Source organism: Salvelinus alpinus, unplaced genomic scaffold (assembly GCF_045679555.1).
Source record: "Salvelinus alpinus unplaced genomic scaffold, SLU_Salpinus.1 scaffold_64, whole genome shotgun sequence".
In the NCBI taxonomy this organism is placed as follows: Eukaryota; Metazoa; Chordata; class Actinopteri; order Salmoniformes; family Salmonidae; genus Salvelinus; species Salvelinus alpinus.
In genome coordinates, this window is record NW_027256005.1 from 127,075 (window position 1) to 149,784 (window position 22,710).

Genomic DNA, 22,710 nt, shown 5'->3' on the forward strand with positions numbered 1-22,710 from the left:
CAGGGTGCGTTGTGTCATCAGGGTGCGTCGTTAGGGTGCGTCAGGGTGCGTCCTGTCGTTAGGGTGCGTTGTTAGGGTGCGTCAGGGTGCGTCGTTAGGGTGCGTCAGGGTGCGTCCTGTCGTTAGGGTGCGTCGTTAGGGTTCGTCAGGGTGCGTCGTTAGGGTGCGTCAGGGTGCGTCCTGTCGTTAGGTTGCGTTGTTAGGGTGCGTCAGGGTGCGTCGTTAGGGTGCGTCAGGGTGCGTCCTGTCGTTAGGGTGCGTCGTTAGGGTTCGTCAGAGTGCGTCGTTAGGGTGCGTCAGGGTGCGTCGTTAGGGTGCGTCAGGGTGCGTCGTGAGGGTTCGTCAGGGTGCGTTGTCAGGGTGCGTCGTTAGGGTGCGTCAGGGTGCGTCGTTAGGGTGCGTCAGGGTGCGTCGTTAGGGTGCGTCAGGGTGCGTCCTGTCGTTAGGGTGCTGTCGTTAGGGTTCGTCAGGGTGCGTCGTTAGGGTGCGTCAGGGTGCGTCGTTAGGGTGCGTCAGGGTGCGTCGTTAGGGTTCGTCAGGGTGCGTTGTGTCGTCAGGGTGCGTTGTTAGGGTGTGTCAGGGTGCGTCGTTAGGGTGCGTCAGGGTGCGTCGTTAGGCTGCGTCAGGGTGCGTCGTCGTTAGGGTTCGTCAGGGTGCGTTGTGTAGTCAGGGTGCGTTGTTAGGGTTCGTCAGGGTGCGTCGTTAGGGTGAGTCAGGGTGCGTCGTTAGGGTGCGTCAGGGTGCGTTGTGTCGTTAGGGTGCGTTGTTAGGGTGCGTCAGGGTGCGTCAGGGTGCATCAGGGTGCGTCCTGTCGTTAGGGTGCGTCCTGTCGTTAGGGTTCGTCAGGGTGCGTCGTTAGGGTTCGTCAGGGTGCGTTGTGTCGTCAGGGTGCGTTGTTAGGGTGCGTCAGGGTGCGTCGTTAGGATGCGTCAGGATGCGTCGTTAGGGTTCGTCAGGGTGCGTCGTTAGGGTTCGTCAGGGTGCGTTGTGTCGTCAGGGTGCGTTGTTAGGGTGCGTCAGGGTGCGTCGTTAGGGTGTGTCAGGTGCGTCGTTAGGGTGCGTCAGGGTGCGTCATTAGGGTGCGTCAGGGTGCGTCGTTAGGGTTCGTCAGGGTGCGTCGTTAGGGTTCGTCAGGGTGCGTTGTGTCGTCAGGGTGCGTTGTTAGGGTGCGTCAGGGTGCGTCGTTAGGATGCGTCAGGATGCGTCGTTAGGGTTCGTCAGGGTGCGTCGTTAGGGTTCGTCAGGGTGCGTTGTGTCGTCAGGGTGCGTTGTTAGGGTGCGTCAGGGTGCGTCGTTAGGGTGTGTCAGGTGCGTCGTTAGGGTGCGATAGGGTGCGTCGTTAGGGTTCGTCAGGGTGCGTTGTGTCGTCAGGGTGCGTCGTTAGGGTGTGTCAGGGTGCGCCGTTAGGGTGCGATAGGGTGCGTCGTTAGGGTTCGTCAGGGTGCGTTGTGTCGTCATGGTGCGTTGTTAGGGTGCGTCAGGGTGCGTTGTTAGGGTGTGTCAGGGTGCGTCGTTAGGGTGCGATAGGGTGCGTCGTTAGGGTGCGTCGTTAGGGTTCGTCAGGGTGCGTCGTTAGGGTTCGTCAGGGTGCGTCGTTAGGGTTCGTCAGGGTGCGTCGTTAGGGTGCGTCAGGGTGCGTCATTAGGATTCGTCAGGGTGCGTTGTGTCGTCAGGGTGCGTCGTTAGGGTGCGTCAAGGTGTGTCATTAGGGTGCGTCAGGGTGCGTCGTTAGGGTTCGTCAGGGTGCGTTGTGTCGTCAGGGTGCGTTGTTAGGGTGCGTCAGGGTGCGTCGTTAGGGTGCGTCAGGATGCGTCGTTAGGGTTCGTCAGGGTGCGTCGTTAGGGTTCGCCAGGGTGCGTTGTGTCGTTAGGGTGTGTTGTTAGGGTGCGTCAGGTTGCGTCGTTAGGGTGCGTCAGGGTGCGTCCTGTCGTTAGGGTGCGTTGTTAGGGTGCGTCATGGTGCGTCGTTAGGGTGCGTCAGGGTGCGTCCTGTCGTTAGGGTGCGTTGTTAGGGTCCGTCATTAGGGTGCGTCAGGGTGCGTCGTTAGGGTTCGTCAGGGTGCGTTGTGTCGTCAGGGTGCGTTGTTAGGGTGCGTCAGGGTGCGTCGTTAGGGTGTTTCAGGGTGCGTCGTTAGGGTGCGATAGGGTGCGTCGTTAGGGTTCGTCAGGGTGCGTTGTGTCGTCAGGGTGCGTTGTTAGGGTGTGTCAGGGTGCGTCGTTAGGGTGCGGCAGGGTGCGTTGTGTCGTCAGGGTGCGTTGTTAGGGTGCGTCAGGGTGCGTCGTTAGGGTGCGTCAGGGTGCGTCGTTAAGGTTTGTCAGGGTGCGTCGTTAGGGTTCGTCAGGGGGCGTCGTTAGGGTGCGTCAGGGTGCGTCAGGGTGCGTCCTGTCGTTAGGGTGCGTTGTTAGGGTGCGTCATTAGGGTGCGTCAGGGTGCGTCGTTAGGGTTCGTCAGGGTGCGTTGTGTCGTCAGGGTGCGTTGTTAGGGTGCGTCAGGGTGCGTCGTTAGGGTGTTTCAGGGTGCGTCGTTAGGGTGCGATAGGGTGCGTCGTTAGGGTTCGTCAGGGTGCGTTGTGTCGTCAGGGTGCGTTGTTAGGGTGTGTCAGGGTGCGTCGTTAGGGTGCGGCAGGGTGCGTTGTGTCGTCAGGGTGCGTTGTTAGGGTGCAGTCAGGGTGCGTCGTTAGGGTGCGTCAGGGTGCGTCGTTAAGGTTTGTCAGGGTGCGTCGTTAGGGTTCGTCAGGGGGCGTCGTTAGGGTGCGTCAGGGTGCGTCAGGGTGCGTCCTGTCGTTAGGGTGCGTTGTTAGGGTGCGTCAGGGTGCGTCGTTAGGGTGCGTCAGGGTGCGTCCTGTCGTTAGGGTGCGTCGTTAGGGTTCGTCAGAGTGCGTCGTTAGGGTGCGTCAGGGTGCGTCGTTAGGGTTCGTCAGGGTGCGTTGTGTCATCAGGGTGCGTCGTTAGGGTGCGTCAGGGTGCGTCCTGTCGTTAGGGTGCGTTGTTAGGGTGCGTCAGGGTGCGTCGTTAGGGTGCGTCAGGGTGCGTCCTGTCGTTAGGGTGCGTCGTTAGGGTTCGTCAGGGTGCGTCGTTAGGGTGCGTCAGGGTGCGTCCTGTCGTTAGGGTGCGTTGTTAGGGTGCGTCAGGGTGCGTCGTTAGGGTGCGTCAGGGTGCGTCCTGTCGTTAGGGTGCGTCGTTAGGGTTCGTCAGAGTGCGTCGTTAGGGTGCGTCAGGGTGCGTCGTTAGGGTTCGTCAGGGTGCGTTGTGTCATCAGGGTGCGTCGTTAGGGTGCGTCAGGGTGCGTCCTGTCGTTAGGGTGCGTTAGGGTGCGTCAGGGTGCGTCGTTAGGGTGCGTCAGGGTGCGTCCTGTCGTTAGGGTGCATCGTTAGGGTTCGTCAGGGTGCGTCGTTAGGGTGCGTCAGGGTGCGTCGTTAGGGTGCGTCAGGGTGCGTCGTTAGGGTTCGTCAGGGTGCGTTGTGTCGTCAGGGTGCGTTGTTAGGGTGTGTCAGGGTGCGTCGTTAGGGTGCGTCAGGGTGCGTCGTTAGGCTGCGTCAGGGTGCGTCGTTAGGATGCGTCAGGGTTTGTCGTTAGGGTGCGTCAGGGTGCGTCGTTAGGGTGTTTCAGGGTGCGTCGTTAGGGTGCGATAGGGTGCGTCGTTAGGGTTCGTCAGGGTGCGTTGTGTCGTCAGGGTGCGTTGTTAGGGTGTGTCAGGGTGCGTCGTTAGGGTGCGGCAGGGTGCGTTGTGTCGTCAGGGTGCGTTGTTAGGGTGCGTCAGGGTGCGTCGTTAGGGTGCGTCAGGGTGCGTCGTTAAGGTTTGTCAGGGTGCGTCGTTAGGGTTCGTCGTCAGGGTTAGCGTCGTTAGGGTGCGTCAGGGTGCGCGTCGTTAGGGTGCGTTGTTAGGGTGCGTCAGGGTGCGTCGTTAGGGTGCGTCAGGGTGCGTCCTGTCGTTAGGGTGCGTCGTTAGGGTTCGTCAGAGTGCGTCGTTAGGGTGCGTCAGGGTGCGTCGTTAGGGTTCGTCAGGGTGCGTTGTGTCATCAGGGTGCGTCGTTAGGGTGCGTCAGGGTGCGTCCTGTCGTTAGGGTGCGTTGTTAGGGTGCGTCAGGGTGCGTCGTTAGGGTGCGTCAGGGTGCGTCCTGTCGTTAGGGTGCGTCGTTAGGGTTCGTCAGGGTGCGTCGTTAGGGTGCGTCAGGGTGCGTCCTGTCGTTAGGGTGCGTTGTTAGGGTGCGTCAGGGTGCGTCGTTAGGGTGCGTCAGGGTGCGTCCTGTCGTTAGGGTGCGTCGTTAGGGTTCGTCAGAGTGCGTCGTTAGGGTGCGTCAGGGTGCGTCGTTAGGGTTCGTCAGGGTGCGTTGTGTCATCAGGGTGCGTCGTTAGGGTGCGTCAGGGTGCGTCCTGTCGTTAGGGTGCGTTGTTAGGGTGCGTCAGGGTGCGTCGTTAGGGTGCGTCAGGGTGCGTCCTGTCGTTAGGGTGCATCGTTAGGGTTCGTCAGGGTGCGTCGTTAGGGTGCGTCAGGGTGCGTCGTTAGGGTGCGTCAGGGTGCGTCGTTAGGGTTCGTCAGGGTGCGTTGTGTCGTCAGGGTGCGTCGTTAGGGTGCGTCAGGGTGCGTCGTTAGGGTGCGTAGGGTGCGTCGTTAGGCTGCGTCAGGGTGCGTCGTTAGGATGCGTCAGGGTGTGTCGTTAGGGTTCGTCAGGGTGCGTTGTGTCGTCAGGGTGCGTCGTTAGGGTTCGTCAGGGTGCGTCGTTAGGGTGAGTCAGGGTGCGTCGTTAGGGTGCGTCAGGGTGCGTTGTGTCGTTAGGGTGCGTTGTTAGGGTGCGTCAGGGTGCGTCAGGGTGCATCAGGGTGCGTCCTGTCGTTAGGGTGCGTTGTTAGGGTGCATCAGGGTGCGTCATTAGGGTGCGTCAGGGTGCGTCCTGTCGTTAGGGTGCGTCGTTAGGGTTCGTCAGGGTGCGTCGTTAGGGTGCGTCAGGGTGCGTCGTTAGGGTGCGTCAGGGTGCGTCGTTAGGGTTCGTCAGGGTGCGTTGTGTCGTCAGGGTGCGTTGTTAGGGTGTGTCAGGGTGCGTCGTTAGGGTGCGTCAGGGTGCGTCGTTAGGGTGCGTCAGGGTGCATCGTTAGGGTTCGTCAGGGTGCGTTGTGTCGTCAGTGTGTGTCAGGGTGCGTCGTTAGGGTGCGTCAGGGTGCGCGTCGTTAGGGTGCGTCGTTAGGGTGCGTCAGGGTGCGTCGTTAGGGTGCGTCAGGGTGCGTCGTTAGGGTTCGTCAGGTTGCGTTGTGTCGTCAGGGTGCGTCAGGGTGCGTCGTTAGGGTGTGTCAGGGTGCGTCGTTAGGGTGCGTTAGGGTGCGATAGGGTGCGTCGTTAGGGTGCGTCGTTAGGGTGCGATAGGTTGCGTCGTTAGGGTGCGTCGTTAGGGTTCGTCAGGGTGCGTTGTGTCGTCAGGGTGCGTCGTTAGGGTGCGTCGTTAGGGTGCGTTGTGTCGTCAGGGTGCGTTGTTAGGGTTCGTCAGGGTGCGTCGTTAGGGTGTGTCAGGGTGCGTCGTTAGGGTGCGATAGGGTGCGTCGTTAGGGTTCGTCAGGGTGCGTTGTGTCGTCAGGGTGCGTTGTTAGGGTGCGTCAGGGTGCGTCGTTAGGGTGTGTCAGGGTGCGTCGTTAGGGTGCGATAGGGTGCGTCGTTAGGGTGCGTCGTTAGGGTTCGTCAGGGTGCGTCGTTAGGGTTCGTCAGGGTGCGTCGTTAGGGTTCGTCAGGGTGCGTCGTTAGGGTGCGTCAGGGTGCGTCATTAGGGTTCGTCAGGGTGCGTTGTGTCGTCAAGGTGCGTCGTTAGGGTGCGTCAGGGTGCGTCATTAGGGTGCGTCAGGGTGCGTCGTTAGGGTTCGTCAGGGTGCGTCGTTAGGGTTCGTCAGGGTGCGTTGTGTCGTCAGGGTGCGTTGTTAGGGTGCGTCAGGGTGCGTCGTTAGGATGCGTCAGGATGCGTCGTTAGGGTTCGTCAGGGTGCGTCGTTAGGGTTCGTCAGGGTGCGTTGTGTCGTCGTCAGGGTGCGTCAGGGTGCGTTAGGGTGTGTCAGGTGCGTCGTTAGGGTGCGATAGGGTGCGTCGTTAGGGTTCGTCAGGGTGCGTTGTGTCGTCAGGGTGCGTTGTTAGGGTGTGTCAGGTGCGTCGTTAGGGTGCGATAGGGTGCGTCGTTAGGGTTCGTCAGGGTGCGTTGTGTCGTCAGGGTGCGTCGTTAGGGTGTGTCAGGGTGCGCCGTTAGGGTGCGATAGGGTGCGTCGTTAGGGTTCGTCAGGGTGCGTTGTGTCGTCATGGTGCGTTGTTAGGGTGCGTCAGGGTGCGTCGTTAGGGTGCGTCAGGGTGCGTCGTTAGGGTGCGATAGGGTGCGTCGTTAGGGTGCGTCGTTAGGGTTTGTCAGGGTGCGTCGTTAGGGTTCGTCAGGGTGCGTCGTTAGGGTTCGTCAGGGTGCGTCGTTAGGGTGCGTCAGGGTGCGTCATTAGGATTCGTCAGGGTGCGTTGTGTCGTCAGGGTGCGTCGTTAGGGTGCGTCAAGGTGTGTCATTAGGGTGCGTCAGGGTGCGTCGTTAGGGTTCGTCAGGGTGCGTCGTTAGGGTTCGTCAGGGTGCGTTGTGTCGTCAGGGTGCGTTGTTAGGGTGCGTCAGGGTGCGTCGTTAGGGTGCGTCAGGGTGCGTCGTTAGGGTTCGTCAGGGTGCGTCGTTAGGGTGCGTCAGGGTGCGTTGTGCCGTTAGGGTGTGTTGTTAGGGTGCGTCAGGTTGCGTCGTTAGGGTGCGTCAGGGTGCGTCCTGTCGTTAGGGTGCGTTGTTAGGGTGCGTCATGGTGCGTCGTTAGGGTGCGTCAGGGTGCGTCCTGTCGTTAGGGTGCGTTGTTAGGGTGCGTCATTAGGGTGCGTCAGGGTGCGTCGTTAGGGTTCGTCAGGGTGCGTTGTGTCGTCAGGGTGCGTTGTTAGGGTGCGTCAGGGTGCGTCGTTAGGGTGTTTCAGGGTGCGTCGTTAGGGTGCGATAGGGTGCGTCGTTAGGGTTCGTCAGGGTGCGTTGTGTCGTCAGGGTGCGTTGTTAGGGTGTGTCAGGGTGCGTCGTTAGGGTGCGGCAGGGTGCGTTGTGTCGTCAGGGTGCGTTGTTAGGGTGCGTCAGGGTGCGTCGTTAGGGTGCGTCAGGGTGCGTCGTTAGGGTTCGTCAGGGTGCGTCGTTAGGGTGCGTCAGGGTGCGTCAGTCAGGGTGCGTCCTGTCGTTAGGGTGCGTTGTTAGGGTGCGTTAGGGTGCGTCAGGGTGCGTCGTTAGGATTCGTCAGGGTGCGTTGTGTCGTCAGGGTGCGTTGTTAGGGTGCGTCAGGGTGCGTCGTTAGGGTGCGTCAGGGTGCGTCGTTAGGGTGCGATAGGGTGCGTCGTTAGGGTTCGTCAGGGTGCGTTGTGTCGTCAGGGTGCGTTGTTAGGGTGCGTCAGGGTGCGTCGTTAGGGTTCGGCAGGGTGCGTTGTGTCGTCAGGGTGCGTTGTTAGGGTGCGTCAGGGTGCGTCGTTAGGGTGCGTCAGGGTGCGTCGTTAAGGTTCGTCAGGGTGCGTCGTTAGGGTTCGTCAGGGTGCGTCGTTAGGGTGCGTCAGGGTGCGTCGTTAGGGTGCGTCAGGGTGCGTCGCGTTGTTAGGGTGCGTCAGGGTGCGTCGTTAGGGTGCGTCAGGGTGCGTCCTGTCGTTAGGGTGCGTCGTTAGGGTTCGTCAGAGGGCGTCGTTAGGGTGCGTCAGGGTGCGTCGTTAGGGTTCGTCAGGGTGCGTTGTGTCATCAGGGTGCGTCGTTAGGGTGCGTCAGGGTGCGTCCTGTCGTTAGGGTGCGTTGTTAGGGTGCGTCAGGGTGCGTCGTTAGGGTGCGTCAGGGTGCGTCCTGTCGTTAGGGTGCGTCGTTAGGGTTCGTCAGGGTGCGTCGTTAGGGTGCGTCAGGGTGCGTCCTGTCGTTAGGGTGCGTTGTTAGGGTGCGTCAGGGTGCGTCGTTAGGGTGCGTCAGGGTGCGTCCTGTCGTTAGGGTGCGTCGTTAGGGTTCGTCAGAGTGCGTCGTTAGGGTGCGTCAGGGTGCGTCGTTAGGGTTCGTCAGGGTGCGTTGTGTCATCAGGGTGCGTCGTTAGGGTGCGTCAGGGTGCGTCCTGTCGTTAGGGTGCGTTGTTAGGGTGCGTCAGGGTGCGTCGTTAGGGTGCGTCAGGGTGCGTCCTGTCGTTAGGGTGCATCGTTAGGGTTCGTCAGGGTGCGTCGTTAGGGTGCGTCAGGGTGCGTCGTTAGGGTGCGTCAGGGTGCGTCGTTAGGGTTCGTCAGGGTGCGTTGTGTCGTCAGGGTGCGTTGTTAGGGTGTGTCAGGGTGCGTCGTTAGGGTGCGTCAGGGTGCGTCGTTAGGCTGCGTCAGGGTGCGTCGTTAGGATGCGTCAGGGTTTGTCGTTAGGGTTCGTCAGGGTGCGTTGTGTCGTCAGGGTGCGTTGTTAGGGTTCGTCAGGGTGCGTCGTTAGGGTGAGTCAGGGTGCGTCGTTAGGGTGCGTCAGGGTGCGTTGTGTCGTTAGGGTGCGTTGTTAGGGTGCGTCAGGGTGCGTCAGGGTGCATCAGGGTGCGTCCTGTCGTTAGGGTGCGTTGTTAGGGTGCATCAGGGTGCGTCGTTAGGGTGCGTCAGGGTGCGTCCTGTCATTAGGGTGCGTCGTTAGGGTTCGTCAGAGTGCGTCGTTAGGGTGCGTCAGGGTGCGTCGTTAGGGTGCGTCAGGGTGCGTCGTTAGGGTTCGTCAGGGTGCGTTGTGTCGTCAGGGTGCGTTGTTAGGGTGTGTCAGGGTGCGTCGTTAGGGTGCGTCAGGGTGCGTCCTGTCGTTAGGGTGCGTTGTTAGGGTGCGTCAGGGTGCGTCATTAGGGTGCGTCAGGGTGCGTCCTGTCGTTAGGGTGCGTCGTTAGGGTTCGTCAGGGTGCGTCGTTAGGGTGCGTCAGGGTGCGTCGTTAGGGTGCGTCAGGGTGCGTCGTTAGGGTTCGTCAGGGTGCGTTGTTAGGGTGCGTCAGGGTGCGTCGTTAGGGTGCGTCAGGGTGCGTCGTTAGGGTGCGTCAGGGTGCATCGTTAGGGTTCGTCAGGGTGCGTCGTTAGGGTTTGTCAGGGTGCGTCGTTAGGGTTCGTCAGGGGGCGTCGTTAGGGTGCGTCAGGGTGCGTCGTTAGGGTGCGTCAGGGTGCGTCGTTAGGGTGCGTCAGGGTGCGTCGTTAGGGTGCGTCAGGGTGCGTCCTGTCGTTAGGGTGCGTCGTTAGGGTTCGTCAGAGGGCGTCGTTAGGGTGCGTCAGGGTGCGTCGTTAGGGTTCGTCAGGGTGCGTTGTGTCATCAGGGTGCGTCGTTAGGGTGCGTCAGGGTGCGTCCTGTCGTTAGGGTGCGTTGTTAGGGTGCGTCAGGGTGCGTCGTTAGGGTGCGTCAGGGTGCGTCCTGTCGTTAGGGTGCGTCGTTAGGGTTCGTCAGGGTGCGTCGTTAGGGTGCGTCAGGGTGCGTCCTGTCGTTAGGGTGCGTTGTTAGGGTGCGTCAGGGTGCGTCGTTAGGGTGCGTCAGGGTGCGTCCTGTCGTTAGGGTGCGTCGTTAGGGTTCGTCAGAGTGCGTCGTTAGGGTGCGTCAGGGTGCGTCGTTAGGGTTCGTCAGGGTGCGTTGTGTCATCAGGGTGCGTCGTTAGGGTGCGTCAGGGTGCGTCCTGTCGTTAGGGTGCGTTGTTAGGGTGCGTCAGGGTGCGTCGTTAGGGTGCGTCAGGGTGCGTCCTGTCGTTAGGGTGCATCGTTAGGGTTCGTCAGGGTGCGTCGTTAGGGTGCGTCAGGGTGCGTCGTTAGGGTGCGTCAGGGTGCGTCGTTAGGGTTCGTCAGGGTGCGTTGTGTCGTCAGGGTGCGTTGTTAGGGTGTGTCAGGGTGCGTCGTTAGGGTGCGTCAGGGTGCGTCGTTAGGCTGCGTCAGGGTGCGTTGTTAGGATGCGTCAGGGTTTGTCGTTAGGGTTCGTCAGGGTGCGTTGTGTCGTCAGGGTGCGTTGTTAGGGTGCGTCAGGGTGCGTCGTTAGGGTGAGTCAGGGTGCGTCGTTAGGGTGCGTCAGGGTGCGTCGTTGGTGCGTTGTGTCGTTAGGGTGCGTTGTTAGGGTGCGTCAGGGTGCGTCAGGGTGCATCAGGGTGCGTCCTGTCGTTAGGGTGCGTTGTTAGGGTGCATCAGGGTGCGTCGTTAGGGTGCGTCAGGGTGCGTCCTGTCATTAGGGTGCGTCGTTAGGGTTCGTCAGAGTGCGTCGTTAGGGTGCGTCAGGGTGCGTCGTTAGGGTGCGTCAGGGTGCGTCGTTAGGGTTCGTCAGGGTGCGTTGTGTCGTCAGGGTGCGTTGTTAGGGTGTGTCAGGGTGCGTCGTTAGGGTGCGTCAGGGTGCGTCCTGTCGTTAGGGTGCGTTGTTAGGGTGCGTCAGGGTGCGTCATTAGGGTGCGTCAGGGTGCGTCCTGTCGTTAGGGTGCGTCGTTAGGGTTCGTCAGGGTGCGTCGTTAGGGTGCGTCAGGGTGCGTCGTTAGGGTGCGTCAGGGTGCGTCGTTAGGGTTCGTCAGGGTGCGTTGTGTCGTCAGGGTGCGTTGTTAGGGTGTGTCAGGGTGCGTCGTTAGGGTGCGTCAGGGTGCGTCGTTAGGGTGCGTCAGGGTGCATCGTTAGGGTTCGTCAGGGTGCGTTGTGTCGTCAGGGTGTGTCAGGGTGCGTCGTTAGGGTGCGTCAGGGTGCGTCGTTAGGGTGCGTCAGGGTGCGTCGTTAGGGTGCGTCAGGGTGCGTCGTTAGGGTTCGTCAGGTTGCGTTGTGTCGTCAGGGTGCGTTGTTAGGGTGCGTCAGGGTGCGTCGTTAGGGTGCGTCAGGGTGCGTCGTTAGGGTGCGTTAGGGTGCGATAGGGTGCGTCGTTAGGGTGCGTCGTTAGGGTGCGATAGGTTGCGTCGTTAGGGTGCGTCGTTAGGGTTCGTCAGGGTGCGTTGTGTCGTCAGGGTGCGTTGTTAGGGTGCGTCGTTAGGGTGCGTTGTGTCGTCAGGGTGCGTTGTTAGGGTTCGTCAGGGTGCGTCGTTAGGGTGTGTCAGGGTGCGTCGTTAGGGTGCGTCAGGGTGCGTCGTTAGGGTTCGTCAGGGTGCGTTGGGTCGTCAGGGTGCGTTGTTAGGGTCGTCAGGGTGCGTCGTTAGGGTGTGTCAGGGTGCGTCGTTAGGGTGCGATAGGGTGCGTCGTTAGGGTGCGTCGTTAGGGTTCGTCAGGGTGCGTCGTTAGGGTTCGTCAGTGTGCGTCGTTAGGGTTCGTCAGGGTGCGTCGTTAGGGTGCGTCAGGGTGCGTCATTAGGGTTCGTCAGGGTGCGTTGTGTCGTCAAGGTGCGTCGTTAGGGTGCGTCAGGGTGCGTCGTTAGGGTGCGTCAGGGTGCGTCGTTAGGGTTCGTCAGGGTGCGTCGTTAGGGTCGTCAGGGTGCGTCGTTAGGGTGCGTCAGGGTGCGTCGTTAGGATGCGTCAGGATGCGTCGTTAGGGTTCGTCAGGGTGCGTCGTTAGGGTTCGTCAGGGTGCGTTGTGTCGTCAGGGTGCGTTGTTAGGGTGCGTCAGGGTGCGTCGTTAGGGTGTGTCAGGTGCGTCGTTAGGGTGCGATAGGGTGCGTCGTTAGGGTTCGTCAGGGTGCGTTGTGTCGTCAGGGTGCGTTGTTAGGGTGTGTCAGGGTGCGTCGTTAGGGTGCGTCAGGGTGCGTCCTGTCGTTAGGGTGCGTCGTTAGGGTTCGTCAGGGTGCGTCGTTAGGGTGCGTCAGGGTGCGTCGTTAGGGTGCGTCAGGGTGCGTCGTTAGGGTTCGTCAGGGTGCGTTGTGTCGTCAGGGTGCGTTGTTAGGGTGCGTCAGGGTGCGTCGTTAGGGTGTGTCAGGGTGCGTCGTTAGGTTGCGTTAGGGTGCGATAGGGTGCGTCGTTAGGGTGCGTCGTTAGGGTGCGATAGGTTGCGTCGTTAGGGTGCGTCGTTAGGGTTCGTCAGGGTGCGTTGTGTCGTCAGGGTGCGTCGTTAGGGTGCGTCGTTAGGGTGGGTTGTGTCGTCAGGGTGCGTCGTTAGGGTGCGTCAGGGTGCGTCGTTAGGGTTCGTCAGGTTGCGTTGTGTCGTCAGGGTGCGTTGTTAGGGTGCGTCAGGGTGCGTCGTTAGGGTGTGTCAGGGTGCGTCGTTAGGTTGCGTTAGGGTGCGATAGGGTGCGTCGTTAGGGTGCGTCGTTAGGGTGCGATAGGTTGCTTCGTTAGGGTGCGTCGTTAGGGTTCGTCAGGGTGCGTTGTCGTTAGGGTCGTTGTTAGGGTGCGTCGTTAGGGTGCGTTAGGGTGCGTTGTGTCGTCAGGGTGCGTTGTTAGGGTTCGTCAGGGTGCGTCGTTAGGGTGCGTCAGGGTGCGTCGTTAGGGTGCGTCAGGGTGCGTCGTTAGGGTTCGTCAGGGTGCGTTGTGTCGTCAGGGTGCGTTGTTAGGGTGCGTCATGGTGCGTCGTTAGGGTGCGTCAGGGTGCGTCGTTAGGGTTCGTCAGGGTGCTTTGTGTCGTCAGGGTGCGTTGTTAGGGTGTGTCAGGGTGCGTCGTTAGGGTGCGATAGGGTGCGTCGTTAGGGTTCGTCAGGGTGCGTTGTGTCGTCAGGGTGCGTTGTTAGGGTGCGTCAGGGTGCGTCGTTAGGGTGTGTCAGGGTGCGTCGTTAGGGTGCGATAGGGTGCGTCGTTAGGGTGCGTCGTCGTCAGGGTGCGGTTAGGGTCGTCAGGGTGCGTCGTTAGGGTTTGTCAGGGTGCGTCGTTAGGGTGCGTCAGGGTGCGTCATTAGGGTTCGTCAGGGTGCGTTGTGTCGTCAAGGTGCGTCGTTAGGGTGCGTCAGGGTGCGTCATTAGGGTGCGTCAGGGTGCGTCGTTAGGGTTCGTCAGGGTGCGTCGTTAGGGTTCGTCAGGGTGCGTCAGGGTGCGTCGTTAGGGTGCGTCAGGGTGCGTCGTTAGGATGCGTCAGGGTGCGTCGTTAGGGTTCGTCAGGGTGCGTCGTTAGGGTTCGTCAGGGTGCGTTGTGTCGTCAGGGTGCGTTGTTAGGGTGCGTCAGGGTGCGTCGTTAGGGTGTGTCAGGTGCGTCGTTAGGGTGCGATAGGGTGCGTCGTTAGGGTTCGTCAGGGTGCGTTGTGTCGTCAGGGTGCCGCGTTAGGGTGTGTCAGGGTGCGCCGTTAGGGTGCGATAGGGTGCGTCGTTAGGGTTCGTCAGGGTGCGTTGTGTCGTCATGGTGCGTTGTTAGGGTGCGTCAGGGTGCGTTGTTAGGGTGTGTCAGGGTGCGTCGTTAGGGTGCGTTAGGGTGCGTCGTTAGGGTGCGTCGTTAGGGTTCGTCAGGGTGCGTCGTTAGGGTTCGTCAGGGTGCGTCGTTAGGGTTCGTCAGGGTGCGTCGTTAGGGTGCGTCAGGGTGCGTCATTAGGGTTCGTCAGGGTGCGTTGTGTCGTCAGGGTGCGTCGTTAGGGTGCGTCAAGGTGTGTCATTAGGGTGCGTCAGGGTGCGTCGTTAGGGTTCGTCAGGGTGCGTCGTTTGGGTTCGTCAGGGTGCGTTGTGTCGTCAGGGTGCGTTGTTAGGGTGCGTCAGGGTGCGTCGTTAGGGTGCGTCAGGGTGCGTCGTTAGGGTTCGTCAGGGTGCGTCGTTAGGGTTCGCCAGGGTGCGTTGTGTCGTTAGGGTGCGTTGTTAGGGTGCGTCAGGTTGCGTCGTTAGGGTGCGTCAGGGTGCGCTGTCGTTAGGGTGCGTTGTTAGGGTGCGTCATGGTGCGTCGTTAGGGTGCGTCAGGGTGCGTCGTGTCGTTAGGGTGCGTTGTTAGGGTGCGTCATTAGGGTGCGTCAGGGTGCGTCGTTAGGGTTCGTCAGGGTGCGTTGTGTCGTCAGGGTGCGTTGTTAGGGTGCGTCAGGGTGCGTCGTTAGGGTGTTTCAGGGTGCGTCGTTAGGGTGCGATAGGGTGCGTCGTTAGGGTTCGTGAGGGTGCGTTGTGTCGTCAGGGTGCGTTGTTAGGGTGCGTCAGGGTGCGTCGTTAGGGTGCGTCAGGGTGCGTCGTTAGGGTTCGTCAGGGTGCGTCGTGTCGTCATGGTGCGTTGTTAGGGTGCGTCAGGGTGCGTCGTTAGGGTGCGTCAGGGTGCGTCGTTAGGGTGCGATAGGGTGCGTCGTTAGGGTGCGTCAGGGTGCGTTGTTAGGGTTCGTCAGGGTGCGTCGTTAGGGTTCATCAGGGTGCGTCGTTAGGGTGCGTCAGGGTGCGTCGTTAGGGTTCGTCAGGGTGCGTCGTTAGGGTGCGTCAGGGTGCGTCGTTAGGGTGCGTCAGGGTGCGTCGTTAGGGTTCGTCAGGGTGCGTCGTTAGGGTGTGTCAGGGTGCGTCGTTAGGGTTCGTCGTTAGGGTTCGTTAGGGTGCATCGTTCGTCAGGGTGCGTCGTTAGGGTTCGTCAGGGTGCGTCGTTAGGGTGCGTCAGGGTGTGTCGTTAGGGTGCGTCAGGGTGCGTCGTTAGGGTTCGTCAGGGTGCGTTGTGTCGTCAGGGTGTGTTGTTAGGGTGCGTCAGGGTGCGTCGTTAGGGTGCGTCAGGGTGCGTCGTTAGGGTTCGTCAGGGTGCGTCGTTAGGGTTCGTCAGGGTGCGTCGTTAGGGTGCGTCAGGGTGCGTCGTTAGGGTTCGTCTGGGTGCGTCGTTAGGGTTCGTCAGGGTGCGTCGTTAGGGTGCGTCAGGTTGCGTCGTTAGGGTGCGTCAGGGTGCGTCCTGTCGTTAGGGTGCGTTGTTAGGGTGCGTCAGGGTGCGTCGTTAGGGTGCGTCAGGGTGCGTCCTGTCGTTAGGGTGCGTCGTTAGGGTTCGTCAGGGTGCGTCGTTAGGGTGCGTCAGGGTGCGTTGTTAGGGTGCGTCAGGGTGCGTCGTTAGGGTGCGTCAGGGTGCGTCCTGTCGTTAGGGTGCGTCGTTAGGGTTCGTCAGGGTGCGTCGTTAGGGTGCGTCAGGGTGCGTCGTTAGGGTGTGTCAGGGTGCGTCGTTAGGGTGCGATAGGGTGCGTCGTTAGGGTGCGTCGTTAGGGTGCGATAGGGTGCGTCGTTAGGGTTCGTCAGGGTGCGTCGTTAGGGTGCGTCAGGGTGCGTCGTTAGGGTGCGTCAGGGTGCGTCGTTAGGGTTCGTCAGGGTGCGTCGTTAGGGTGCGTCAGGGTGCGTCGTTAGGGTGTGTCAGGGTGCGTCGTTAGGGTGCGTCAGGGTGCGTCGTTAGGGTTCGTCAGGGTGCGTCGTTAGGGTGCGTCAGGGTGCGTCGTTAGGGTGCGTCAGGGTGCGTTGTTAGGGTGCGTCAGGGTGCGTCGTTAGGGTGCGTCAGGGTGCGTCGTTAGGGTTCGTCAGGGTGCGTCGTTAGGGTGCGTCAGGGTGCGTCGTTAGGGTTCGTCAGGGTGCGTCGTTAGGGTGCGTCAGGGTGCGTCGTTAGGGTGCGTCAGGGTGCGTCGTTAGGGTTCGTCAGGGTGCGTCGTTAGGGTGCGTCAGGGTGCGTCGTTAGGGTTCGTCAGGGTGCGTCGTTAGGGTGCGTCAGGGTGCGTCGTTAGGGTGCGTCAGGGTGCGTCGTTAGGGTTCGTCAGGGTTCGTCGTTAGGGTTCGTCAGGGTGCGTCGTTAGGGTTCGTCAGGGTGCGTCGTTAGGGTGCGTAAGGGTGTGTCGTTAGGGTGCGTCAGGGTGCGTCGTTAGGGTTCGTCAGGGTGCGTTGTGTCGTCAGGGTGCGTTGTTAGGGTGCGTCAGGGTGCGTCGTTAGGGTGTGTCAGGGTGCGTCGTTAGGGTGCGTCAGGGTGCGTCGTTAGGGTGCGTCAGGGTGCGTCGTTAGGGTTCGTCAGGGTGCGTCGTTAGGGTGCGTCAGGGTGCGTCGTTAGGGTGCGTCAGGGTGCGTCGTTAGGGTGCGTCAGGGTGCGTCGTTAGGGTGCGTCAGGGTGTGTCGTTAGGGTTCGTCAGGGTGCGTCGTTAGGGTGCGTCAGGGTGCGTCGTTAGGGTGCGTCAGGGTGCGTCGTTAGGGTGCGTCAGGGTGCGTCGTTAGGGTGCGTCAGGGTGTGTCGTTAGGGTGCGTTGTTATGGTGCGTCAGGGTGCGTCGTTAGGGTGCGTCAGGGTGCGTCGTTAGGGTGCGTCAGGGTGCGTCGTTAGGGTTCGTCAGGGTGCGTCGTTAGGGTGCGTCAGGGTGCGTCGTTAGGGTTCGTCAGGGTGCGTCGTTAGGGTGCGTCAGGATGCGTCGTTAGGGTGCGTCAGGGTGCGTCGTTAGGGTTCGTCAGGGTGCGTCGTTAGGGTCCGTCAGGGTGCGTTGTGTTGTCAGGGTGCGTTGTTAGGGTGCGTCAGGGTGCGTCGTTAGGGTGCGTCAGGGTGCGTTGTGTCGTCAGGGTGCGTTGTTAGGGTGCGTCAGGGTGCGTCAGGGTGCGTCCTGTCGTTAGGGTGCGTCGTTAGGGTGCGAAAGGGTGCGTCGTTAGGGTGCGTCAGGGTGCGTCCTGTCGTTAGGGTGCGTCGTTAGGGTTCGTCAGGGTGCGTCGTTAGGGTGCGTCAGGGTGCGTCGTTAGGGTGCGTCAGGGTGCGTCGTTAGGGTGCGTCAGGGTGCGTTGTGTCGTTAGGGTGCGTTGTTAGGGTGCGTCAGGGTGCGTCCTGTCGTTAGGGTGCGTTGTTAGGGTGCGTCAGGGTGCGTCGTTAGGGTGCGTCAGGGTGCGTCCTGTCGTTAGGGTGCGTCGTTAGGGTTCGTCAGGGTGCGTCGTTAGGGTGCGTCAGGGTGCGTCGTTAGGGTGCGTCAGGGTGCGTCGTTAGGGTGCGTCAGGGTGCGTTGTGTCGTTAGGGTGCGTTGTTAGGGTGCGTCAGGGTGCGTCCTGTCGTTAGGGTGCGTTGTTAGGGTGCGTCAGGGTGCGTCGTTAGGGTGCGTCAGGGTGCGTCCTGTCGTTAGGGTGCGTCGTTAGGGTTCGTCAGGGTGCGTCGTTAGGGTGCGTCAGGGTGCGTCGTTAGGGTGTGTCAGGGTGCGTCGTTAGGGTGCGTCAGGGTGCGTCGTTAGGGTGCGTCAGGGTGCGTCGTTAGGGTTCGTCAGGGTGCGTCGTTAGGGTGCGTCAGGGTGCGTTGTTAGGGTGCGTCAGGGTGCGTCGTTAGGGTGCGTCAGGGTGCGTCGTTAGGGTTCATCAGGGTGCGTCGTTAGGGTGCGTCAGGGTGCGTCGTTAGGGTGCGTCAGGGTGCGTCGTTAGGGTGCGTCAGGGTGCGTCGTTAGGGTGCGTCAGGGTGCGTCGTTAGGGTTCGTCAGGGTGCGTCGTTAGGGTGTGTCAGGGTGCGTCGTTAGGGTTCGTCGTTAGGGTTCGTCAGGGTGCATCGTTCGTCAGGGTGCGTCGTTAGGGTTCGTCAGGGTGCGTCGTTAGGGTGCGTCAGGGTGTGTCGTTAGGGTGCGTCAGGGTGCGTCGTTAGGGTTCGTCAGGGTGCGTTGTGTCGTCAGGGTGTGTTGTTAGGGTGCGTCAGGGTGCGTCGTTAGGGTGCGTCAGGGTGCGTCGTTAGGGTGCGTCAGGGTGCGTCGTTAGGGTGCGTCAGGGTGCGTCGTTAGGGTTCGTCAGGGTGCGTCGTTAGGGTGCGTCAGGGTGCGTCGTTATGGTGCGTCAGGGTGCGTCGTTAGGGTGTCGTCAGGGTGCGTCGTTAGGGTGCGTCAGGGTGTCGTTAGGGTGCGTCAGGGTGCGTCGTTAGGGTTCGTCAGGGTGCGTCGTTAGGGTGCGTCAGGATGCGTCGTTAGGGTGCGTCAGGGTGCGTCGTTAGGGTTCGTCAGGGTGCGTTGTGTCGTCAGGGTGCGTTGTTAGGGTGCGTCAGGGTGCGTCGTTAGGGTCCGTCAGGGTGCGTTGTGTTGTCAGGGTGCGTTGTTAGGGTGCGTCAGGGTGCGTCGTTAGGGTGTGTCAGGGTGCGTCGTTAGGGTTCGTCAGGGTGCGTCGTTAGGGTTCGTCAGGGTGCGTCGTTAGGGTGCGTCAGGGTGCGTCATTAGGGTGCGTCAGGGTGCGTCGTTAGGGTGCGTCAGGGTGCGTTGTGTCGTTAGGGTGCGTTGTTAGGGTGCGTCAGGGTGCGTTAGGGTGCGTCAGGGTGCGTCCTGTCGTTAGTGTGCGTCGTTAGGGTTCGTCAGGGTGCGTCGTTAGGGTGCGTCAGGGTGCGTCGTTAGGGTTCGTCAGGGTGCGTCGTTAGGGTGCGTCAAGGTGCGTCGTTAGGGTTCGTCAGGGTGCGTCGTTAGGGTGCGTCAGGGTGCGTCGTTAGGGTGCGTCAGGGTGCGTCGTTAGGGTTCGTCAGGGTGCGTCGTTAGGGTGCGTCAGGTTGCGTCGTTAGGGTGCGTCAGGGTGCGTCGTTAGGGTGCGTCAGGGTGCGTTGTGTCGTTAGGGTGCGTTGTTAGGGTGCGTCAGGGTGCGTCAGGGTGCGTCAGGGTGCTGTCGTTAGGGTGCGTTGTTAGGGTGCGTCAGGGTGCGTCTTTAGGGTGCGTCAGGGTGCGTCCTGTCGTTAGGGTGCGTTGTTAGGGTGCGTCAGGGTGCGTTGTTAGGGTGCGTCAGGGTGCGTCAGGGTGCGTCCTGTTGTTAGGGTGCGTTGTTAGGGTGCGTCAGGGTGCGTCGTTAGGGTTCGTCAGGGTGCGTCGTTAGGGTGCGTCAGGGTGCGTCGTTAGGGTGCGTCAGGGTGCGTCGTTAGGGTGCGTTAGGGTGCGTCGTTAGGGTGCGTCAGGGTGCGTCGTTAGGGTGCGTCAGGGTGCGTTGTGTCGTTAGGGTGCGTTGTTAGGGTGCGTCAGGGTGCGTCAGGGTGCGTCAGGGTGCGTCCTGTCGTTAGGGTGCGTTGTTAGGGTGCGTCAGGGTGCGTCGTTAGGGTGCGTCAGGGTGCGTCCTGTCGTTAGGGTGCGTCGTTAGGGTTCGTCAGAGTGTGTCGTTAGGGTGCGTCAGGGTGCGTCGTTAGGGTGCGCCAGGGTGCGTCGTTAGGGTTCGTCAGGGTGCGTTGTTAGGGTGTGTCAGGGTGCGTCGTTAGGGTGCATCAGGGTGCGTCCTGTCGTTAGGGTGCGTTGTTAGGGTGCGTCAGGGTGCGTCGTTAGGGTGCGTCAGGGTGCGTCCTGTCGTTAGGGTGCGTTGTTAGGGTGCGTCAGGGTGCGTCGTTAGGGTGCGTCAGGGTGCGTCGTTAGGGTGCGTCAGGGTGCGTCGTTAGGGTGCGATAGGGTGCGTCGTTAGGGTGCGTCGTTAGGGTGCGACAGGGTGCGTCGTTAGGGTGCGTCAGGGTGCGTCGTTAGGGTTCGTCAGGGTGCGTCGTTAGGGTGCGTCAGGGTGCGTCGTTAGGGTGCGTCAGGGTGTGTCGTTAGGGTGCGTCAGGGTGCGTCGTTAGGGTTCGTCAGGGTGCGTCGTTAGGGTGCGTCAGGGTGCGTCGTTAGGGTGCGTCAGGGTGCGTCGTTAGGGTGCGTCAGGGTGCGTCGTTAGGGTTCGTCAGGTTGCGTCGTTAGGGTGCGTCAGGGTGCGTCGTTAGGGTGCGTCGTTAGGGTGCGTCAGGGTGCGTCGTTAGGGTTCGTCAGGGTGCGTTGTTAGGGTGTGTCAGGGTGCGTCGTTAGGGTGCGTCAGGGTGCGTCCTGTCGTTAGGGTGCGTTGTTAGGGTGCGTCAGGGTGCGTCGTTAGGGTGCGTCAGGGTGCGTCGTTAGGGTGCGTCGTTAGGGTGCGTGCGTTAGGGTGCGTCAGGGTGTGTCGTTAGGGTGCGTCAGGGTGTGTCGTTAGGGTTCGTCAGGGTGCGTCGTTAGGGTGCGTCAGGGTGCGTTGTTAGGGTGCGTCAGGGTGCGTCGTTAGGGTGCGTCAGGGTGAGTCGTTAGGGTTTGTCAGGGTGCGTCGTTAGGGTGCGTCAGGGTGCGTCGTTAGGGTTCGTCAGGGTGCGTCGTTAGGGTGCGTCAGGGTGCGTCGTTAGGGTGCGTCAGGGTGCGTCGTTAGGGTGCGTCAGGGTGCGTTGTTAGGGTGCGTCAGGGTGCATCGTTAGGGTGCGTCAGGGTGCGTCGTTAGGGTTCGTCAGGGTGCGTCGTTAGGGTGCGTCAGGGTGCGCCGTTAGGGTGCGTCAGGGTGCGTCGTTAGGGTTCGTCAGGGTGCGTTGTGTCGTCAGGGTGCGTTGTTAGGGTGCGTCAGGGTGCGTCAGGGTCCGTCAGGGTGCGTCCTGTCGTTAGGGTGCGTTGTTAGGGTGCGTCAGGGTGCGTCGTTAGGGTGCGTCAGGGTGCGTCCTGTCGTTAGGGTGCGTCGTTAGGGTTCGTCAGGGTGTGGGTGTGTCGTTAGGGTGCGTCAGGGTGCGTCGTTAGGGTGCGTCAGGGTGCGTCGTTAGGGTTCGTCAGGGTGCGTTGTGTCGTCAGGGTGCGTTGTTAGGGTGTGTCAGGGTGCGTCGTTAGGGTGCGTCAGGGTGCGTCCTGTCGTTAGGGTGCGTTGTTAGGGTGCGTCAGGGTGCGTCGTTAGGGTGCGTCAGGGTGCGTCCTGTCGTTAGGGTGCGTCGTTAGGGTTCGTCAGGGTGCGTCGTTAGGGTGCGTCAGGGTGCGTCGTTAGGGTGTGTCAGGGTGCGTCGTTAGGGTGCGATAGGGTGCGTCGTTAGGGTGCGTCGTTAGGGTGCGACAGGGTGCGTCGTTAGGGTGCGTCAGGGTGCGTCGTTAGGGTTCGTCATGGTGCGTCGTTAGGGTGCGTCAGGGTGCGTCGTTAGGGTGCGTCAGGGTGCGTCGTTAGGGTGCGTCAGGGTGCGTCGTTAGGGTTCGTCAGGGTGCGTCGTTAGGGTGCGTCAGGGTGCGTCGTTAGGGTTCGTCAGGGTGCGTCGTTAGGGTGCGTCAGGGTGCGTCGTTAGGGTGCGTCAGGGTGCGTCGTTAGGGTGCGTCAGGGTGCGTCGTTAGGGTGCGTCAGGGTGCGTCGTTAGGGTGCGTCAGGGTGCGTTGTTAGGGTGCGTCAGGGTGCGTCGTTAGGGTGCGTCAGGGTGCGTCGTTAGGGTGCGTCAGGGTGCGTCGTTAGGGTGCGTCAGGGTGCGTCGTTAGGGTGCGTCAGGGTGCATCGTTAGGGTTCGTCAGGGTGCGTTGTGTCGTCAGGGTGCGTCGTTAGGGTGCGTCAGGGTGCGTCGTTAGGGTGCGTCAGGGTGCGTCGTTAGGGTTCGTCAGGGTGCGTCGTTAGGGTGTGTAGGGTGCGTCGCTAGGGTGCGTCGTTAGGGTGCGTCAGGGTGCGTCGTTAGGGTTCGTCAGAGTGCGTCGTTAGGGTGCGTCAGGGTGTGTCGTCAGGGTGCGTCAGGGTGCGTCGTTAGGGTTCGTCAGGGTGCGTTGTGTCGTCAGGGTGCGTTGTTAGGGTGCGTCAGGGTGCGTCGTTAGGGTTCGTCAGGGTGCGTTGTGTCGTCAGGGTGCGTTGTTAGGGTGTGGCAGGGTGCGTCGTTAGGGTGCGTCAGGGTGCGTCGTTAGGGTTCGTCAGGGTGCGTCGTTAGGGTGCGTCAGGGTGCGTCGTTAGGGTTCGTCAGGGTGCGTCGTTAGGGTGCGTCAGGGTGCGTCGTTAGGGTGCGTCAGGGTGCGTCGTTAGGGTGCGTCAGGGTGCGTTGTGTCGTCAGGGTGCGTTGTTAGGGTGTGTCAGGGTGCGTCGTTAGGGTGCGTCAGGGTGCGTCGTTAGGGTGTGTCAGGGTGCGTCGCTAGGGTGCGTCGTTAGGGTGCGTCAGGGTGCGTCGTTAGGGTTCGTCAGAGTGCGTCGTTAGGGTGCGTCAGGGTGTGTCGTCAGGGTGCGTCAGGGTGCGTCGTTAGGGTTCGTCAGGGTGCGTTGTGTCGTCAGGGTGCGTTGTTAGGGTGCGTCAGGGTGCGTCGTTAGGGTTCGTCAGGGTGCGTTGTGTCGTCAATGGTGCGTTGTTAGGGTGTGTCAGGGTGCGTCGTTAGGGTGCGTCAGGGTGAGTCGTTAGGGTTCGTCAGGGTGCGTCGTTAGGGTGCGTCAGGGTGCGTCGTTAGGGTTCGTCAGGGTGCGTCGTTAGGGTGCGTCAGGGTGCGTCGTTAGGGTGCGTCAGGGTGCGTCGTTAGGGTGTGTCAGGGTGCGTTGTTAGGGTGCGTCAGGGTGCGTCGTTAGGGTGCGTCAGGGTGCGTCGTTAGGGTGCGTCAGGGTGCGTCGTTAGGGTGCGTCAGGGTGCGTCGTTAGGGTGCGTCAGGGTGCGTTGTTAGGGTGCGTCAGGGTGCGTCGTTAGGGTGCGTCAGGGTGCGTCGTTAGGGTTCGTCAGGGTGCGTCGTTAGGGTGCGTCAGGGTGCGTCGTTAGGGTGCGTCAGGGTGCATCGTTAGGGTTCGTCAGGGTGCGTTGTGTCGTCAGGGTGCGTTGTTAGGGTGCGTCAGGGTGCGTCGTTAGGGTGCGTCAGGGTGCGTCGTTAGGGTTCGTCAGGGTGCGTCGTTAGGGTGTGTCAGGGTGCGCCGCTAGGGTGCGTCGTTAGGGTGCGTCAGGGTGCGTCGTTAGGGTTCGTCAGAGTGCGTCGTTAGGGTGCGTCAGGGTGTGTCGTCAGGGTGCGTCAGGGTGCTTCGTTAGGGTTCGTCAGGGTGCGTTGGTCGTCAGGGTGCGTTGTTAGGGTGCGTCAGGGTGCGTCGTTAGGGTTCGTCAGGGTGCGTTGTGTCGTCAGGGTGCGTTGTTAGGGTGTGTCAGGGTGCGTCGTTAGGGTGCGTCAGGGTGCGTCCTGTCGTTAGGGTGCGTTGTTAGGGTGCGTCAGGGTGCGTCGTTAGGGTGCGTCAGGGTGCGTTGTGTCGTCAGGGTGCGTTGTTAGGGTGTGTCAGGGTGCGTCGTTAGGGTTCGTCAGGGTGCGTCGTTAGGGTGTGTCAGGGTGCGTCGCTAGGG